The 18,765-nt window shown below is 42.4% G+C and overlaps 2 long non-coding RNA genes across 13 annotated transcripts in view; one reads left to right on the top strand and one right to left on the bottom strand.

The window, feature by feature from the left end:
- Window positions 1–18,765, top strand: part of LOC104147940 (uncharacterized) — a 213,293-nt gene that overhangs the window by 193,374 nt on the left and 1,154 nt on the right. For 10 of the 12 annotated variants that reach the window (XR_011134834.1, XR_011134842.1, XR_011134839.1 and 7 more), the window contains 5 exons: window positions 1,920–2,080; window positions 4,177–4,247; window positions 7,479–7,957; window positions 9,563–9,721; window positions 17,108–18,765. The exon at window positions 17,108–18,765 is cut by the window's right edge and continues 1,154 nt beyond it. This is a non-coding gene — a long non-coding RNA (uncharacterized lncRNA). The remainder of the gene's footprint in view (window positions 1–1,919; window positions 2,081–4,176; window positions 4,248–7,478; window positions 7,958–9,562; window positions 9,722–17,107) is intronic. The other 2 variants (XR_011134840.1, XR_011134843.1) reach the window with 2 other exon arrangements.
- On the bottom strand, window positions 8,455–14,546 carry LOC138061206 (uncharacterized). The gene is made up of 3 exons (XR_011134845.1): window positions 14,075–14,546; window positions 11,958–12,253; window positions 8,455–10,175 (listed from the first exon to the last, which is right to left on the bottom strand). It is a non-coding gene; the product is annotated as an uncharacterized lncRNA (long non-coding RNA).

Here is an 18,765-nt window from a genome sequence, read left to right as displayed (position 1 = left end):
CTGTCACAAAGGGTATCCTCCGGTAATTTGGCAGAAGGGAGAGCCTATGGGCTGCAGAACTGTGAATGTTTCCCTGCAACCATTTTATTGCTGCTTTGGTTATGGCGCTTGAACTAGGAAACAATAAAGGACTCGCTTAACCTTCAGATGTGTAGCCCCCCCCCCCAAACACCTCATGCTGAGAGAAGGGGGGAAGGGGAAGAAAGTGGATAAATTGCACATGGATGTTTACGTTTCTGTGTATTTTGGGTCTGTCTGGCTGTCATATGCCCCATTGTTATTCTCAGAGACTTATGGATATGTACCTTTATTTTTTGATTAATAAGATGTAAGAGGATATGTTTGGCCATTGGGATGCAATGGATCAATTCTGGGTGAAGCTAATTCACTAAAGAAGAAATCGTACGTAGCAAGAAGCAATTTGGAGATAGGCGTGTTAAGCCAGAGGTGCTGCTACTGTTCAGAACATTTTCCAGGACTCTACCTTTAGATTATTCCTTGTTTGTTTTCACTTCTCAGTTCTCTCCTAGTGTCCTGGTTGAAGGACACCTTTAAAATGAGGGATGAGCCATAATGAGAAAAGAGATGAAAATTAATCAAAGATGACACTAGAAATGATGTGAAAAATAATTTCTTTGGCATAGTATTCAGATGTGAGGGAGTGTGTATATATATATGTGTGTATTTATATGCAGACACATATACAAAAACTGTCATTGCTCATCACTTGTAACAGTTGTGAAGGACTATACAAGGTGAAAACTAATAACCTCTAAGTAGTGGTGGGAAGTGACCTTTAATGAAGGCTTTGGAGTGAGATGCAGAAATCATGGACCCACTTCCTGGCTCTCTCTCAATTTTCTTTTATGATTTCAGGTAAAATCTTGGCGATCTAGTTAGGCAAGACACTGAATCGCAACTATTATCCTGTTACCCTCTATGAGATTATTCAGATGCTGAAATACCCTGCTCAGTTGCGCCGTGGCTCTTTATTTCCTTTTCTCTGAAGTGAAGATAGCAGGTTTTCCTTTGCCCCACAGGTTTTGCTCTCAGCAGTGCTGTTGCGCTGTTCCAGATTTCAAACTAGCCTTTTACAGCTCTGAACATCACAGATAACAGCACCAGATCCTTTTCCAGCTTCAAACAGCAGAGCTTTCTCCTTAAAAAAACAGACTAAATACATGAGACACACTAAAGATGGGCTGGGGAAAGAGAAGGAAAGAATGGGAAAATTGAATGTTATCATCATCCTTTTGTCTGATAAGGAACCAGGGCAGAGAGAGAGAGAGAAGTCACTGAGCTGTGCCTGCAAACACCGACTGAAAATCAGTCCTTGGATTCACAACACACAGAGGCAATTAAGTTTTACACAGTGCCTAGTGTTTTTGTACTAAAATTGCGTGTCACCCTAAGATCTGTAGGAGTCGAAAGCTAGTCGCATTCTGGTGTAACGTGAGAACGCTGAATGCTTATCAGCAATGGAAGGATATTTATATTTCCATGGTGAAGTACCTGCCAAACTTCAAGTTCTGAAAATCGTTTGCAGCTTCCTGCTAGATAGCCTAGTGGTTTAGCTGCTTCAGTGCCAAGAGATATGCTGAAACAGGCTGTGATGGACAGAGGTTGCATTTTTCCCTCTGGTCAGCAATAATTAGGCTTTTGTTCAGGAGAAAATGTGCAGTTACTTGCAAATGCCCCCATCTTTTCTTGTAGAGTGACACAGAGGTCTCCAGAGAGAGGATGGATTAGGATGCTAATGGCCCATTGTCACATGCTGTGTCTATACCTTCAGATGAGCTACAAACACAGACGTTTTACCTTCCTTTGGTTTGGGTTATCTGTTGTCATGAGAAATGCATTAATGTGCACACCTCTGAAAGCTGCCAGATTGCAAATGAATGTCTCCTGCTCACTTTTAGGATGCATGCAGTATGAGGACATTCAGACAGTCTGTCCTCAGCTTGGCCTTCGCAGTACGGTTCCAGCTCTGACTCAAGAAGCAGCAGGATCTATGAGCTCTGACTGAGCAAGGAAGCATTGCCCTGCAGCTGGCGTTTTGCACGCTGCATGTTCAAGGAAGGTAAAGAAATGGCTTTTTCAAAGCCTGGTAAATGTCTCGGAACCTATCAGTCATACTCTCTTTAATGTGGAGGAACAGGATGTGACAGTTGGTGTACTGGTGAGACCAGATATATCAGCACTCAGGCCTGGGTGTAGTATATGAGTCCTCTGCACAGAGGAAGACAATACACAGCTCTCCATTTCCAGTGTTATGTTGGTTCAGCTCCTTCCACTTTGGGAGCAAAACAATTACCAAAATTGCAGTTCTTTGTGTAATATGGCATCTTTTATTTATGAGCCTTGTTCAAAGTCCCTTGGAGTCTTCCCACTGATCCCAACAGAGTTTGGGCCAGGCCTTGTATCAGTAGACAGATGTAATAAACAAGGACACTGGAATCCAATTTTCACTTAGTGTTTTCTTAACAGCAGACTGTTATAGCAATGCTGTGTGGTGATACACTTATTGTGCCAGATTTCTCTAAACAAACACTGTATTATATTCCTGAAACAAGCTTACTGAACCTTTTTTAACTAGAAGCGTGTAATATATAGGTTCTGACTTATTTAATGAAGCATGATAATTGAATGGTAATAGCTGTTCTTTGAAAGCTCTGAAAAGAGGTGGAAATCTGTTAGGATCAACGTACTGTCTACAGGGAAATACTCCATCTCTGAAAGAAACCAGTGACTTGTTGTTCTATGAAATGAGAAAATATTGCTACTTGTGAAGAACATTTATAAAACATACTTTACTTTTAAAGAGCTGGCGTAAGGGCATTTACTACAATCCACATTTATCAAACAATGCACATGTTACTGCATTACAAGACCAACTTCAATTAAAAACAGATTTGAGAAGTAATGTAGCATGTAGACACTAAAGCTCTAGTAAAAGGAATATGTACCTGGTTAGAGAATCAAATGCTACTCTTAAAACCTGGATTGGTGGTATTTTAGCCTCTAATGTGATTGAGTTCCCATAAAACCTACTGGAGTGAACGCTGGTGTAAAGATGATGATGGCTGACAGCGGTGGCTTTCATGAACACTCTCAAACTATTGTTACAATATCGGTCTTACAGTGCCAGTCTGCGTAACCTGAGCAGGCGTTAAATTAGGTGCCCTCTCTGCAGTGACAGACAGTGGGATGTTCTCCAAGTACATGCAACAGTGCAGGAACAAGAGCGGATATCAACCTTTTTTTTTTTTTTTTTTTTTTTTTGCAAAACTCAGCTTTTCCCAGAGTAAAATGGGATTCTGAATCAGTTTGACAGAGGTGAGGTGTTTACATCTGAGCCTAGGTTTGGATCCAGTGTTCTTCTAGACACTTTTCAACTTGTTCCAGTATCATGTATTAGATCCTTTAAAAATTCCTGTTCTGGAACAGCTGTATCATTGACTTTACAGAATTTGGTCTGCTTATAAATGAACTGCCATATGGGGACAACTAAGCAAGAACATGTATTTTTTATGAGCATTGAGAATAGATCTACATCCTAATAAAAAATCGATGTTCAGGTCACAAGGTGGATCAGAACAATAGCTATCTTAAGTCACACGGGAAATAAAAAATGAAAGTAACAGTAATCACTGGGATGCAATTTAGGAATTTGCTGCACTCAGAGAGGTTGTATGTTAAGAGACACTTATCATGAAGATACATTATGGCATCAAAATCCACTTTAAGTTCTAATATATCCAGTTGACTTCTATGAAGAGAAGAGTGAAATGAAAGTGTTGTAATGGATTAGAGAAAGCTGAACAAGCTATTGCCTTTCAGTGTGAGCCTGTGACATGTCAGAACAGGCAAAATATTCCACTGCACAAGTTATTAAAAATGAGTAAGTTGTATGCGGTGTAAAGTTTGATCTTGATTGATTGTGTATGCTTAGGGCTAAGTCAGGTCAATCCAAACCATTAAAAAAACACTGACTTGACAAGAATTGCATAGATTGCTAACATGCTGGAAACTATTTTCACTAGTTTACTAAAAGAAGTCCTGCCAAAACATATTAAAGGGAAAATGAGTCACAACTAAGGGAAACGAAAAGAAAAATCCCTTGCAGGAGGTGAATGACAGAATCTTGACAAAGACTCATACTTCTTCCATTTATAGGCAGCAGGAATGAAGCAAGAGACAGTAAACAGCTGGTTGTGCAAACCTGGGGGGAGGCTCTTCCACGTGAGGTAAGCTCTCAAGGCTTTGCTCCTATGAGGAAGATGACATGTTCTTACCTCTAGTTAGTAACCCATGAAACCCATGCAGCTCCCTGATGCAGGCTGTCATCGAGACCAAAATGCAAGTGTGTGCAGAAAAACTGAAAAGATGGGGGATCAGTGGTGTGAATCTAGGCTTTGGTTTGGGAGTCTGCTAAGCTGGGAAGGCTGATGATGAAAAACATCCCTATCCAGACACCCAGTTCTTACATTCTTTTCTTAAGGGGCTAAGGCGTTATTGCAGTGCGGAAGGTGTCGTAAAATAGCAGCTGTTTTGCAGCTCTCTGGGATACTTTAGAGACTCTGTGACAGTTACTGTTCCCCCTTTGTAGTCTCTTAAATTTCATTTGTAGGTAATATTGGGACACCCTCCTCCCTCTTCCTGTGCTAGATGTTCATTCCAATGATAGCTAATGTCTGTGGTTGTGATTTCTGTGTGGAGATGAGACACAGGCAATCAAAAAGGCAGACACACTGCTAATCTTCCACTTGCCTCTTTAATCTGGAAACGAAGTCCCACCAATTCTGTTACAGTGAGAGAGTTACGGTTTGAAAGTTTCCTCCAAGTCAGGGCTCAGACACAGCGCAGCTCAATGTTGCGCAGGTTGTTGCTCCATCCAGCAGCTGCTCTGTCCTTGGCGCATGTGGGAACCACATGTCTGCAGTCCAGTTTGACACTGGTGTTCCCGAGGGTCTCCCCCTTCCTGCTTTAGCTGACTCAAGAAGCAGGCAGATACTTCCCGTGCTGGCTCTGCTTGCATACGCTGCCTCCCCAGCTCTGCCTCTTCTTTTACAACTGCTTGGCGACAACTTGCAGAATTACTTGAGAACCTCAAGGTCACCCCTGCTTCTCTGTACATTGTCCCGTTAAGTAGGTGGCAAAACTGTTGAGCTTTCTCCTTTGCAGGTAGATTTGCTGGGTTTTTTTTTTTCCCTTTTACTGATTGAGTCGAGACATCTGTGGCAAAATAATCTGCCTTTTAATGTTTGTTGGATTTGTAGGAGCTGTAACTGCTGTGGAAGAATCGCAGCTGCTTATGTATGTGTACAGAGAGAGCGAGAGAAATAGCAAGAGTCTTGAGATAAGCCAATGAAATTTGATTCACTTGGACAGGGAACAGTGCCCCCCTCCCCCCCCCCCAAATACATGGGAAAGAGAGTGAGAGAATTGTTTTATGGTTCAGTTAGAATTCTATTTTGTACAAATACCTCTTTGTCATGCAGCATACAGAATAATTTCTTAGAGCAATGTCCTCTCTTTGGAAAGGCAGGAGATAGCCACAGTCATATGCTTTAAATAACCTCCACTGAGACACTTTTCTTACTTATGTGCTACATATCTCTGAAATGGAACAGATGGTGTCCAATCTTGCAGCATTATCTATCTACATACGCTCATCTTAAGTGGGTTTGAGCTAGACTTCTTTTTTTCTTTTTTTGCATGCTGAACAAAAAAGGGGGAAGGAGAAAAACAAAACATAAAAGCCAGATGCTAGTAATAGAGCAGAAGTGAGAGAGCCCTAAAAATGCCACTTAAGACATTTGCAGAGCTGCACCGAATGAAAATTTTCACCATCACAGCAAAATTCCCCACAAATGAGTTATGGGAAAAAGATGAAGCACAAAGGGCTGCTCATTTAAAGAACCATAACAGCTTCAAGGTACCAGCACTGCATGTGCAGCAGGAAAGGAAGTAGGGAGTTAATGTGGCAGGAAACCTTTACAAAGAGACTTAGTGGTTCAGGCGCTGAACTCCCACCAAGTTCAGTTTTAGCCAGGGGTCTCCTGGACATTGCTGTGTCCAAGGAATGGAAAGCTGTCCCCAGTTCAGTAATCTCTAGCAGAGCTCTCTCTGTACCAGTACTTCCCACAAAGAACACATTAGGATCACGAAATGGACGTCAAGTTTCCAAGCCAACAGAGAGAGTTCATGAGTTCTGCCAGGCAACAAACGCTAGAGCAGCCCTGCTGCTGCTCTGCGTTGCACTGAGGCCTGGCTGAGGCTCAGCCTTACCCGTACTGTAAGGTTTAGGTGTATCAAAAGGAGCAATAACATCAACCCTGTCCATTTCTCCAGTGCTGTTATGATTAGATCTGGTCAGGATGTTTCTCGTTATTGGAAGAGGGACTTCTGCTAGGATTTAGCTTCATTGAGGTGGGCGTTTTTTGTGATTCTCATTCGCCACAGTTTTGACTGTGCTTTTCCTCTTGGGTGGTGATTTGGTTTCCTTCTTCACCTGCTCTCTTAATCTCTTTCTTTCATGCTTCCTCTTCCCTTTTACTGCACTGAGCTCCTCCCCCTCCTCAAGTACACGCTCAGCTGTTCCCTCTTCTCTGCCCCCTGCTCTGAAATCTCAGATCCACCATAAAGTTTGCTGGTTCCCGCTCTATATATGCGCTATTCCTTCTCCTGTATATTTTGCCAAGTTAGATCACACATTCCTCCACGGATGATGTGTCTGCTGCTCTGAGTTTGTACAATACCTAGCAAAAAGAAGGCCCATGCCCAAAGGCTCCTACTATAAAAATAGTATTAAAATTTCATCAGAAACATCTTCAGAAACAGTCTGTGCAACACAGTGTCTAATATCTTGCGTGTTAAACTCCTCTCTACTGGGAAGTTTTCATTTTGATAACGTATATTAACCTTTCATTGTGAGGTTCAGAGGGAAATTTAATAAGATTTGTGTTTTGTTCTAATTATAATTAGTTAATTGAAGATTTTCCAGTATAGTTTCCCAGTTATTATTTTGAAAAGAAGCTCACCATGTCCATTCTGAACCCAGTTTTTTCCCAATTAGCTGCTAATTTAGCTTCTTGCCTTACAGAAAAGCCCAAAGTGCAGTCTTCTAAAGAACTATCTTAGAATATTTACCAGGCGCCTTTCTAGATACCTCATCAGTTCAGAATAGACATTTTCATAGCACCCTGCTTTTGGCCATATTAGTTAGATTTCAGAAGAGAAAGTTAGGATTTTTTTTGTTTGTTTTTTGGTTTTGTTTTTTTAAGAAGTGGTAGAATTTTAATGATATATCCATGCAATAATAGCTGCACATTAATGTGTCATACAACAACATGTGCATGGCACTGCATCCTTCCTGCATGCACACCCAACTCTGCATTTCTACCAGCCCCAGTTTTCTGCCAGGGAGCTTGAATCACCCAGCAATAGTATCCAAAAAATTTTTTTTTCTTTCTTAGAAAAAACCCAGTTCCAGTCTCTGCAGGCATCCCTGTCTCTGCATTCCTGTATTAGGACAGGAAGCGGCTTTCCCGATGCTGGGGAGTCAGGACTGGAAGCCCCTCTGGAGGATCTGAGCCACCTCACTCACAGGCGAGTAGCTGTGATGACAGTCACTGAGTGATGTCCTGTTCCCCAGCCTGAACTAGTATGAAAGAGAATCACTATCTCCAAATTAAAAAGTAACCTGGGGCAGTGATTAGAGTACTAAACTGGGAGGTAAGTGCAACCAGCCGCCCAGGCTATCCCAGGGCCCTCGTTTTCCAGCTGTCTAGAGCACAGCCTGGTTCAGGATTGCTGTGGCCCATTCACCATGCCTGCTCATGCTTCATTGACTCCTGACATACGTTACAGGTTACTCAGGAAAGACAGGCGAAGGCAGGAGCGCTGCAATAATCAGGACCTGTAGACAACAGAATTGAAGTAGCCTGATACTAAGGTAAGCGAAACTTTAATCAATACCACTTACATTAGAAAAGGGGCAAAAAACACCAGTGGATGCCCTTACCTTCCTTTTCCCATGTAAATCGATAGAGAAGGTGTGAAGGGGAGAACAAGAACTTGGAGGATGTTTGCATAACAGCCTCAAGTCCTTTTTCTGAAGTTGTCCTGCTGAGTCAGAAGTGTTTTAATAAATCAGTTGTACTGAAACATTGCAAAGCAAATGGCTAAATCTTCAAGATATGGCACGCTTAGCACTTGATTGACCTGTGGGTTTGAAAACTTCTTCCCGGGTAACAGTAACAGCAGATACCCACTGCTATCAAACAGGCATTTCTTTGGCAGTTGTAAGCCCGAACGAAGAGTCAAACTCCATGGAAACCTGAATTTACAGATGCTCATTTCTTCCTTACTGTTTGGAAGTAACAAATAAGAAAAAGGAGAGACAGCATCCAGCCAAATACAGATGAAAAGAACAGAGAGCAATCCCTTTTTATAGGAGAACTCCTTGGGAAAGAGTGTTCCTTTATTTAAAAAAAAAAAAGGAGATTTTAAGTGAAGAATGGAGTCTAATTTTTTTTGTTCCTTCCTTTGCTATGGACAATTGCAAAGTATATATAATGCACATTATGAAAGGCAATTTCTCTGTACGTATACTGGGCCCAGTCCAGCAGGACTAAGTACCCTGATTTTCTTCTTCTCAGTGAAGACTAAGCAGTACAACAAAAGCACCAGAGACTTTGGCACCAGTCACAAAAAAATAGAGAAATGGACATATCTTCACCTGACGCAAATCAGCAGCACTTTGCTGGTTTGAAAAGTATTACATCCATCTCTTGTAGAAGGCATCTATACTAGAAACAATTTCCCTGTGCTGCAGAACTGCAGTGAATAAGGAAAGCAAGGTTAAGTGGTAATTACCATGGCCATGGTTCTCCCTGGCGTAGTCTCCAGATTTGCCCTGTGCCAGGCTGCTTCTGCTCATTTAAAGAACAAACGCAGGCACAGACAGGATAGAGCCCTGTAACTGAGGCTAGAGGAGAGCTTCTGATGTTTAGTTAATGAATCTCAAACTAGCTTCCAAAAAATGACAAAGGGTGAAATCTGTAGAGGATGGAATGACCACATGAACTCAAATGTTTTCAAATAGCCTTCTTTCCTCAGTGACAGCAAAAAGCATCCTCATTTCTAGAACACCTGATTAATGTGAATTAGCTAGAGGTATCTGTTCCTTATGATAATAAATTTGAAGTAACTATAAATACGTTCAAGTCTTCAGGTAAGGACAATGATGTGAAGTTTCCTGAACGTCTCTAACATGCAAAGGAGTTTGAAAAGGTCTTTTTTTCTTTCAAGTTCTTCCCCTTTATCAAATCAAGGAGAATTTAGAATGAATTGCTATATCTCTAATCTCTACTTTGTGAATTTATTATTTCCTTGTCTGAAAAATTACTTCCCTTTTGAGCTGGCTGCAAATATAACTAAAAGGTGTAGATTGAAATAAAAGTTAAACTGCACAGGCGGAACAAACTTTTAGTAATTTTCTATAGGAAAAACACTTACATTGTATTTTTCTCTGTAAAATCTGCCTTCTCCTTTTTAGCCTTCATGAAAGCAGTGTCAGGCAACGCTGAGGGCAGAACCTGGCCAAGCTCCTGCTGCTGCCCACCAGCAGGAAGGATTCCTCTGTGGCTAGCGCAGCAAACCCACAGCACGCTCTGGGTCCTTTTGCGCCGCGGGTTCATACCTCTGTGACCTGCAGGTAAGTCTTTTATCTCCTTGTGTCTCAGTTATCAGACACAATACCTGTAACTGAAGGATAAATGGGGACAAAATGACCTCCTCATAGATGGAGGAAAACGTGCAATGGTTTAGTGATGGGTTCCGAGTGAGAGACTATACTCTGTCCAGCTCACGCTGCATTTGTCCATGTCTACTCACAGGCACCTCGGGTGTTTCTGCTGTTTTTCTCTCTTTTGGATCCTTTGTGGCTTTTAATAGGATCTGATGGGCTCTGTTTGGCAAACCCAGGAAAGACCTTTTTCCCATGAAGCAATCAGAGATCTTACACCTGTTCATAGTCCCAAGGATTTTGCTGGCATGATCTCATGATCTGAAATGCTTTGTTGGGTTGGAGTCACATTAAGAACAACTTCCATATGAGGTCTGTAGGACTGGTGGTAAGCCTAGGGCCAACAAGAAAGTTCTTGGGGAACCTAAAACATGAAGAAAAACAAATGCAGGAGGACCTGAGGTATAGTCACCCTCTTTACCCCAAGTTTTTGATCCCTCATTAAAAAGCCACATGAAACAGCACACTGTGTGCAGCCCAAATGCTGTGGCATGCTCTACACACCTCTGATCCAGTGCTGAGCTGCCGACCCACGGTTAGGGGCACTGGGAGCAGCAAAGCATGCAAGCATCCATATGCATCTTGTTTCAGACCAAGTGATTCAAAGCTCAGATTCCTATCTTTCCACTTTCAACTCCCAGTATGCCCTGATGCCCAAAAACAGTTGGAAATCAAACAAGATTGAGACCCTGAAGTTAAGGAGGCTTCTCACAAGAGGTAGTAGACGCTAGTGGAAGACGTAAAACGTGCTATTTTGTCTTGTTTGGGCGCTGTGCTGGCATTCGTTTAAGCTCACCTTGGGTGATCTTGAACAAATCATTTAGTGCCTCTTTCTTTTAGCGCCCTGACTCTAAAATTGGGGATAATCATTTCTCTCTCCAGCTACCTCTTGCTGCATCTATTTAGACTGCAAGCCTCTCCAGGCAGACAGTGTCTCTCCCCATACATACACAGGATGTCTACCACACTGGAACAATGATTTCAGAAGGGCCTCCAGGCACTCAGGTGATACTAACATTAAGTAGTAATAACTCTGTGCCACCCCTTCAGCTCCTGGATTCTTCATCTTCAACTTCTCTCACTTTTGCCACATTTCTGGAAACCCAAAGCACAGTCATGCAAAATTCACACAAAAATACCTATTTTTTAGCTACAGTTTAAAGGTACGTGGTTGCTGCAGTAATGCAATAGTGATGCATTTGCTGTATGAAGTTGACATTATTGTAAAAGGCATCCACAGCTGCTTTTGGCAAGAACAATAGTCCACAGCTTATTAAAGCCAGCAGGATTTTTTTTTTTTTAATGGAGATGTGGAAACGCATAGAAGTGTGTTAGAGGAACATCTAGTGCATTGTGTATTGAGTTGGACAAAATGGTTAATTTTTTTTTTAAGAACCCCAGTACAAATTATATAGGAGACTAAATAAGGTAAGAACTTCTAGGTCTAATGTGTTAGATTTTAAACCACATTTATAATATTGCAAGAGTCTAATGTGTAGAACAACAAACAGAGAATATTCAAACATATTGTTTTAGTAATTAGCCTGACTAGCTGAAGCGTGTCTTTGAAGCATGTTTTGCGAAACCAAATAGCAAAAAAAAGCTGTAATTCATCTGTCAGGTGGCAAAGGAATGGACAAGCTTCTGAGACTCCGAAGGGAACAATGGGGAACTGATGCCATTGGAACTCACCCAGTGGATAATTTGGCCTGCTGTTTCAGCAAGACAAAGTTTCTCAAGAGCACCGAGCAAAAATTTCCAATTAATTTGTTCACTGGAAAAAATGTAGAACCAAGGTGTCAGTTTGATTTGAATGCATGAATAGTTTCTGTCAGAACATTCAAAGTGTAAAAATATAACATTTTTCTATTGATGTTTTTCTATTAGAAAGCGAAGAATGATAGTCTGGCTGGGTGTGCCGCTGCATTCACAATACGGTTCTTCCAAGAGGTGCAGCTTGAGATAAATCAGTGCTAGCCAACCGCAATAAGAGCAAGGCTGGTATTAGTCCTGGTGGGACTGAGCGTGCTGTGAGACTATCATTCTCTTAGAGGACATCAGATGAATTATGTTCAGGAAAGATGAGAAGGTAGTGTGGGAAACAGGACCCTGAGGTGCCCCTAAAGGCTTGAAAGACATAGCTCACCATTTCTCTTGTGCTGATGAGAAAATGCAAGCGCTGGGGAGCAGAGATCCTCATGAGACGTCCAGGAGGCCAAATTCTGTCAGCTCGCTGTCACTAGCGGTGGCCCAAAGCCCACCAACTGCAGAAGATCCCACACGGTTTCTGGAGGCTTTGGGCTGGACCCTTCAGTTGGGACCTTGCTCTGCACAGAGCCCAACAGGATCTGCTTAAAGTGGGAGCTTGCTGAGATGATCTTTCCAAGTAAGGCCCCCAGCTGAGACAATTACTGCTAGCAGGACCTAATTGTATCTGAAGGGCTAAGGGGAGAAGCAGATCAAAGTTGGTTTACAAACACAGTACTACGAGCTAGCAGAACTTAGAAAAATAATATTACATCTTAAGCCAGCTAAACTTTGTCCAAAAAAGACCTACTCTAATGAATTTAAAATGAATTTAAACAAGATCAAAACAAACTTTAGACCATTGGGAAGAACATGTGCAATCACAGCACTTGGACAGCCAGATGTCACAAACTAATAATTTAATATAGTCTTAATTAGGTTTTGGTGTTTTTTTTTTTTTTTTAAATAAAGCAATCTGTCCTTCACTGTTCGGAAAGCTCCTTTATACAAACTGGTCATTGTTATAATGAGCTATACCTGCAACTCCCTGTCAGCTCCTTGCTCAAGTGACTTTAGCAAAGTTTTCTGCATGCAGCAGCCAAAAATTTTCTTGTCCATACTAATTCTAAACCAGTGAGCAGAATATGAATTATTTAAAATAGTGCTTAGAAATAGACATCATCTTAAACAGGTTGTTGGGACAGCGAGCCTGAGCATATAGAAATATTTGGAAAAGAAGTTCAGGGCCTAGCAGTAAACAAGGACCTGGTAAGAACCAAGACCAGTTTAATGCCATGGGAGTAAGAATTTGTAAAACTGGATCAGAAGAGCTATCCCAGCATCCTGTATGTGATAGCAGTCAGTTTTAGGTGTTTGGAAAAGAAGATATATATAAGAGGGAAAGCGAGAGGTGGTAGTTTCTCATCAGAGTCTTCCAGAAACCTCCAGCTAAAGGACTTCCTGAGGTGAAGGTGATGCAGCTGCATGGCCAAAGAGGCACGCTGCCAAGTCAGTGTGTTGCTGCTGTTGCAGTTCTTGCCAGTCAGCAGAAACAAGCAGTGCTGAAATAAATAACATATACAAACCTTCCACATTATGGGGAAAGCTAAAGCAGGCAATTGTACTGAAAATACACGGTGTTCTCAATTCCTGCAAGTGCAGGACAGGCTGTTCCCGTGTTAGTATTTGCTTGTCTCCAACAAACGCTGCCTGCTGGTAACTTGTTCATTGGCTCTGTAAGATGTAGCTCCAGTTACCGGTGACTCCAAACAATGCGCTGCCTCCCTGGATTTCCTTGAGATTTAGTGAGGCTTTCATTCATTTGGGAGCCAGCATCCATCTCTGGCACTGCATTTGAGATTCAAAACTGGATTTTTTGAGCATGATTCATTGCATCATTAATGCTAGTGTGCAAAACGTGGTTCACAACACTGCAAATTCTTTTGATGATTTGTAATCCTGATTATCTAATACTAGTTCAGTCTGTCACAGAACCAAGAACAAGTCTGGAGGAGTTTGGTTAAGATTCTTACCCAGAAAAACTGATCTTTTTTGAAATTCAGCTAGTTGCCCTGTTTGTCATGAGGCCTGCACGTAGACAGAGGAATACTGTTTAAACAGTTAGGGAGGCAGTTAGATAGGCATTTCAGAAACAGAGCTTTCTTTTCAGACTTAAAGCCTACCTTCATTTTGTTAAGTTTCAGAGCTGCCCAGGAAAGAAAAAGCTGCAAGGTAAAGCTCATAAGAAAATAGCCAACTATCTGTAATTGTCCGAGCTAGCCAAAGAAGTAGAAATGTCTCTTTTTATGCAGTTGTACAGTTTCAACAGCAATAAATCATTGCTGCAGGATGGTGCTTGGAATGGTGATGATCTGTCACCAGAAGTATATGACAGAGTGACTTTGTATTTAGAAAAAAAAAAGAGAGAATACAGAAAAGGAGCGCAAAGTAAACAAGAGGGTTTTGCGGGGAAGGAATAAAGCTGTAATGCTCTTGGGTTGAGGGTGTTAGTCTTACCATTCTAATCTCCATGTAGCTTATTGGTTCCTGAGCTAGCGGGTTCCACACAGTGACTCCTCCGTTCCCCTGGACTGTGTCTTGGGTGAGGACACAGTCCTGGGCAGTTGCTGGTGTCTGAACTTTTGGGCACGTGGAGTGGGAGGAGGAAGCAAAAGGGCAGGGGGGTTCCCCTCCAGTTGGGCTGTTTTTCCTGAAGCTATTAGTAACGCCAGGAAGGAAGCTTTGCTCTCTTTCAGCCTTTGACCAAGCATACTCCCCTCAGCCTTTGGCCAGGAGCCCTTCACAGTTGTTTACATAACTGGCACAGAAAGAAAAGGTTCAAAAAACTGAGTTTTGTTGCTAGATCTTAAACAGCTTATAGTGCTCGTGTGGCTGGCAGAGCACACGTACTTTTGGTTAGTTTAGGTACAAGAATAGCTACCCTGCTTTTGCATTAGATTTAAGAGTAAGGTTTGGGCCGGCATTGAGCTTTCCAAAAGAAAGGCTAAAGTCTGAGTAATTTCTTCTCTTTTCTAAGTACCAGTGCACTTTAAACAATCCTGCTGGCTTCTCTCCTTGTCTGGAAGAGCTAGTGAAGTATGCCCGTTTAGGAAGAAAGCCAGCAATCAGGAAAGAGTGAGAGCGAGAGGTCAGATGCTGTCATCCCTTACCTTTTGAAATCACATACAATAGCTCATTTCCGACTGGCTTTCAGCATCAGATCATCAGCATCAGTGCAATGCAATTTGATGTAACGAGTAATAAACATGATGTATTCCCTATTTTATCTGTGGCATGATCTTTTACGGATGTCCTGTGCCTTGATTAAAACACATAGTGTATTCAAGTTGTCCAGCATGATTATAATGAAAATAATTTTAAAAAGAAAAAAGGTAAATGCTCATTAGAAAGCGCCAAAGTAATAAAGCCTATATATCAGCCAGGTGTACATGCAAGAATACGTCATGATTCATGCTGATGCATTTGCTCTGGCCCTTACCAGCACTGCAGCCTGCTCTGCCTGCCTTAAAGCAGACACGAAGCTGCAGCCCCGTGTGCAAGTTGTGCAGGCAAGGAGGTCACGCTGCATCGCGTGAACTGTACTTACAGAGCAGTAGCACTTGGCGCTTCCACAGCACTTTTTATCCAGAGAGATCAAAGTGCTTTACAAAAGTTATTTAAGCAAACTTCATCAAAATATCCCTGTGGGGCAGCAGTAATAATAATACTTAGCACTTCTGGAGTACATTTTCATCCTTTAAGTGTCTTGCAAACATTAATTAAATCTCACAGCGTCCTTCTCAGAATAGTAGGTAGTAATATTCCCTCTTATAGAACAGTTTGCTTAATATTAAAGGATAGTTTTGTGTTTAAGCAGTAGTGAGGGTGACAAGCACTTGCACGTCAATGCCTCTCCCTACCTTCTGGCTTAGCGTGACTCTGAAAACACCCTCTGCCCTTCATTTCCCTGCAGTAAATATTGCTGTGAGGCCTTTGCCTCACCCTGCCTAGGTCTGTGCTGCGCTGCCATGGAGCGCTGCCACGGTCCCAGGGCTTGGCACCCGCGGGGCCGGGTCGGGGCAAGGTGGCCCTTGAGGGCTCGCCGCCCCAGCTAGTGCGGGGAAGGGTCCTCTCACGTCCGGGCTCTGGGGATTTCTGCGCTCTGCTTCTGGCACAGCACCTACTGTGGGCAGGTCAAATTCTGGAGGACTTTGGGTCCTACCTAGTATGGCAGGTCCTGCAGCTGAAAAATCGAGTGTTTGATATCCTTAGAGAGGTCATATGGAGGTTTGGGCCAGCGAAGCCAGCAAAGAGTTGCCACAGCTTTAGTGAGGCTAGGATTTCATATAGAAATGGCTTTTGTGGATTCTTGCGATAGGCACTTTTCAATAGAGTGTAGAAAACCCTGCTCTATATAGCCAGATTTTTTTTTTTTTAATCTCCATAGTTGATGAAGAAATTCATATTTATTTGCATTTTAAAGCAGTTCAAGGAATTATGTGCATATTTCCACCCTATGGCTTAAAAGCCCTTATCTGCATTTTTTCTGTGCTTGTTCTAGAAGTGTGATGGTCTTGGCAATTGATTACTTCAATTTCCTCAGGCAGGCATTCATTATACAGCACCACTCGCATCTTTATGAAAGATGTTTCATGCACTAAAATGACTCTGGTACAATTAGCAAGATGTTATTTCTAAAGGAGCCCTACATTTCCACTTAGGTAAAAGGGCATCTAGGGCAATCATTTAAAATAAAGGAAAATAAATCATAGGGAATTCAGTGCCTTGTCCTATAGAATATGCTCCTGAGCACTGGTGATCCCAAGTGTTTAAAAAAACATGAGTCAGTCTTCAAAAAATAATGATGAGATTTCCATAATAATTGTGTGACTCAAAAGAAACCAACCTATGGTTCTGTGAGCACCAGAATAACTCTGAGGCCTGATTTCCATGGACTTGTGTCTTTGGTTGCTTATAAATGCTGATGAACACCTTCCACGTAAACTCTCATTCTCTCCTCTTTGCGTGTAGACTTTCTGGTGCCTGATACTATTAGAGTTGCAATTTTTATTTCAGTTTATACAATTGTAGATCCATCATTTCTCCTTGGCTACTGATTTTCTTGCCCCTCAGAGAGACATAATTATCTCTGAAGCTTCTGTCAAATGTAGCTGAAGTTGGACTATTTCTTGAAAAAGGAAATCAGGAAAATACAGACAGACATGCACGCGCACACACATACGCTCACGTACAATGTGACTAAGTCATGTTTCCTTCAGTAGCCAGACAAAAATAATCAGAGAGAGTGTGTGTGTGTGTCTGTCTGTCTGTCTGGGGAAGACAAAGGGGTTGTTTTTATGATAAAAGGGTGTCCCAGGCATTGTTTCAAGGTCTTCATCATAGAATTGAACATAGAAATGTACCCTTTCCGGAAAAATTGTATCAGATTCTCACACAGCCACAGGCATGTAGCAACTTATGTAAAGACATCAACTATAATAGGACTTATGAAATTACTCACTTGTACCGGTAACTCTGAATTTCCCACAGGTGCTGGTTTTGCATCCATTCAGCAGCAAATCTGAACCATATCTGCACATCCAGGTGCTCCCCTGTTGCCAGACGATCGCAGGTCCTCTTTGAACTGTTACCAACCCACACAACATCAGAGCAACTTCACGGTAAATAGCGCCGGGACCGAGGAGAAGCAAGAAATCCAACCTCGCCTCACCAGGATTCTTTTTTTGGCATCCAACGATCCCATGTGCAATCTGAACCTCTCCTCTGGGCTCCAGGCGTTTCCTGCAATGGCCTTGCAGTTAGTTCTCAAATAATCTGCTTAATGAAATCAGAAAAGGGAGAAAAAAATCTTTTATTTTTCCTCTCTCTTGCCATAAAAAGAAGAGAAATTAATGATAGCGATTCTAAATACAGAGACCTATTTTTGGTCTATTTCATGAAAGGATTATGTGGTGATTATGATTAAGAAAAGTAATTTTCTTCTGTACAGACTGTAATGGATAATGCCCAAAACAGGCCTGTTTAGACGCCATTTTTCACCTTTTTCAAACTCTAAGGAAAACACTCAACTCCTCAGGGTTCGCTGTTGGCAAAGGTCTGGCATTGCAAACGCCCTTAGTAAATCCATGCGCCCATGCTTTTTGTAAGTTGTTTTTCTCTAGTGTTGAGCTACATACCCCAGAGGTCACTCGGCATATTTAAAACTCCTGGCCGTGGGTGAAATCCAGCTGTGAATGGTTTGTACCGGGCATGAATAGCCAAATACTCTATTTTTGATGTTCCCAATGGCATGCGCAGATTGCTGGGCAAGATTTTTCAGAAATGCCAGAGTTAAGAGCACAAATCCCTTGGACTTGCATATTTACTTTTTACGTGCTAATCTGGGTTTGAATTTGGCACGTGGTTTAGGACTGGGATCCAGACCAGCCCGCTGAGCCAGGCAGCCATGGCCACTGCTGGCAGAGGAAGGGCCGAGGGGCCCGAGCTGGAGTCGTTGCTGCTCGCAGGGTTCAGGTGACCCCGGTTCTGCCACGTAAGGCTCGGGGGAAAAAGCCCGTGTTTAGCCCTGTGCCTGACGCAGGGGTTTCTGTCATTTCTGCACCCCGTTAGCACAACTGCAGCATTCACAGGAGAAAGTGAGGCAAAGAGAATTGTTTTTTCCTTATTCCTTGGAACACGCACGTTTGTACAATACTCTCTGTCCATTGTGCTGGGCTCGGGAAAAACAGTTTCATTTCTTCACCGTTCAGATGATGCATGATGGCTGACACATAATTACTGATACAGCCACAAAGTACGGCAGATAGCAGCGGATTTATCAGGTGGAGATAACCTGCTCATGAACTTCTCTTTGAGACTACCAGCGTTGAAGGGAGGCGCCTGCTGCTAGATGACACGTGCTTTGGCTTCCCTCAGGCATTTCTGTAAACATTATGTTGCTATTAATTCATCTTTTCTCACCAAAAAAGCTTGGAATTAGGGAAAAAACCCTAAAAACCAGCCAAAAGCCCCCACAGAGAGAGCGTTGGTTCTAAAAAGGAGATTGAAACCCCAGGAGGGCAAGCAGACAGATCAGTTTGACCCCCTCTGATGGCAGTGCGTTGTTGGCAGGTGGTGCATGGCCGAGCATGGCACGCTGCTGCAGGGCAACGCGCACAGGCAGCAGGGAGCAGGGCTGGCAGGGGCAC

This window comes from Struthio camelus, chromosome 16, assembly GCF_040807025.1.
Source record: "Struthio camelus isolate bStrCam1 chromosome 16, bStrCam1.hap1, whole genome shotgun sequence".
In the NCBI taxonomy this organism is placed as follows: domain Eukaryota; kingdom Metazoa; phylum Chordata; class Aves; order Struthioniformes; family Struthionidae; genus Struthio; species Struthio camelus.
Note: the sequence above shows the minus strand (reverse complement) of the source record. Positions and strands in the feature narration are given on the sequence as shown.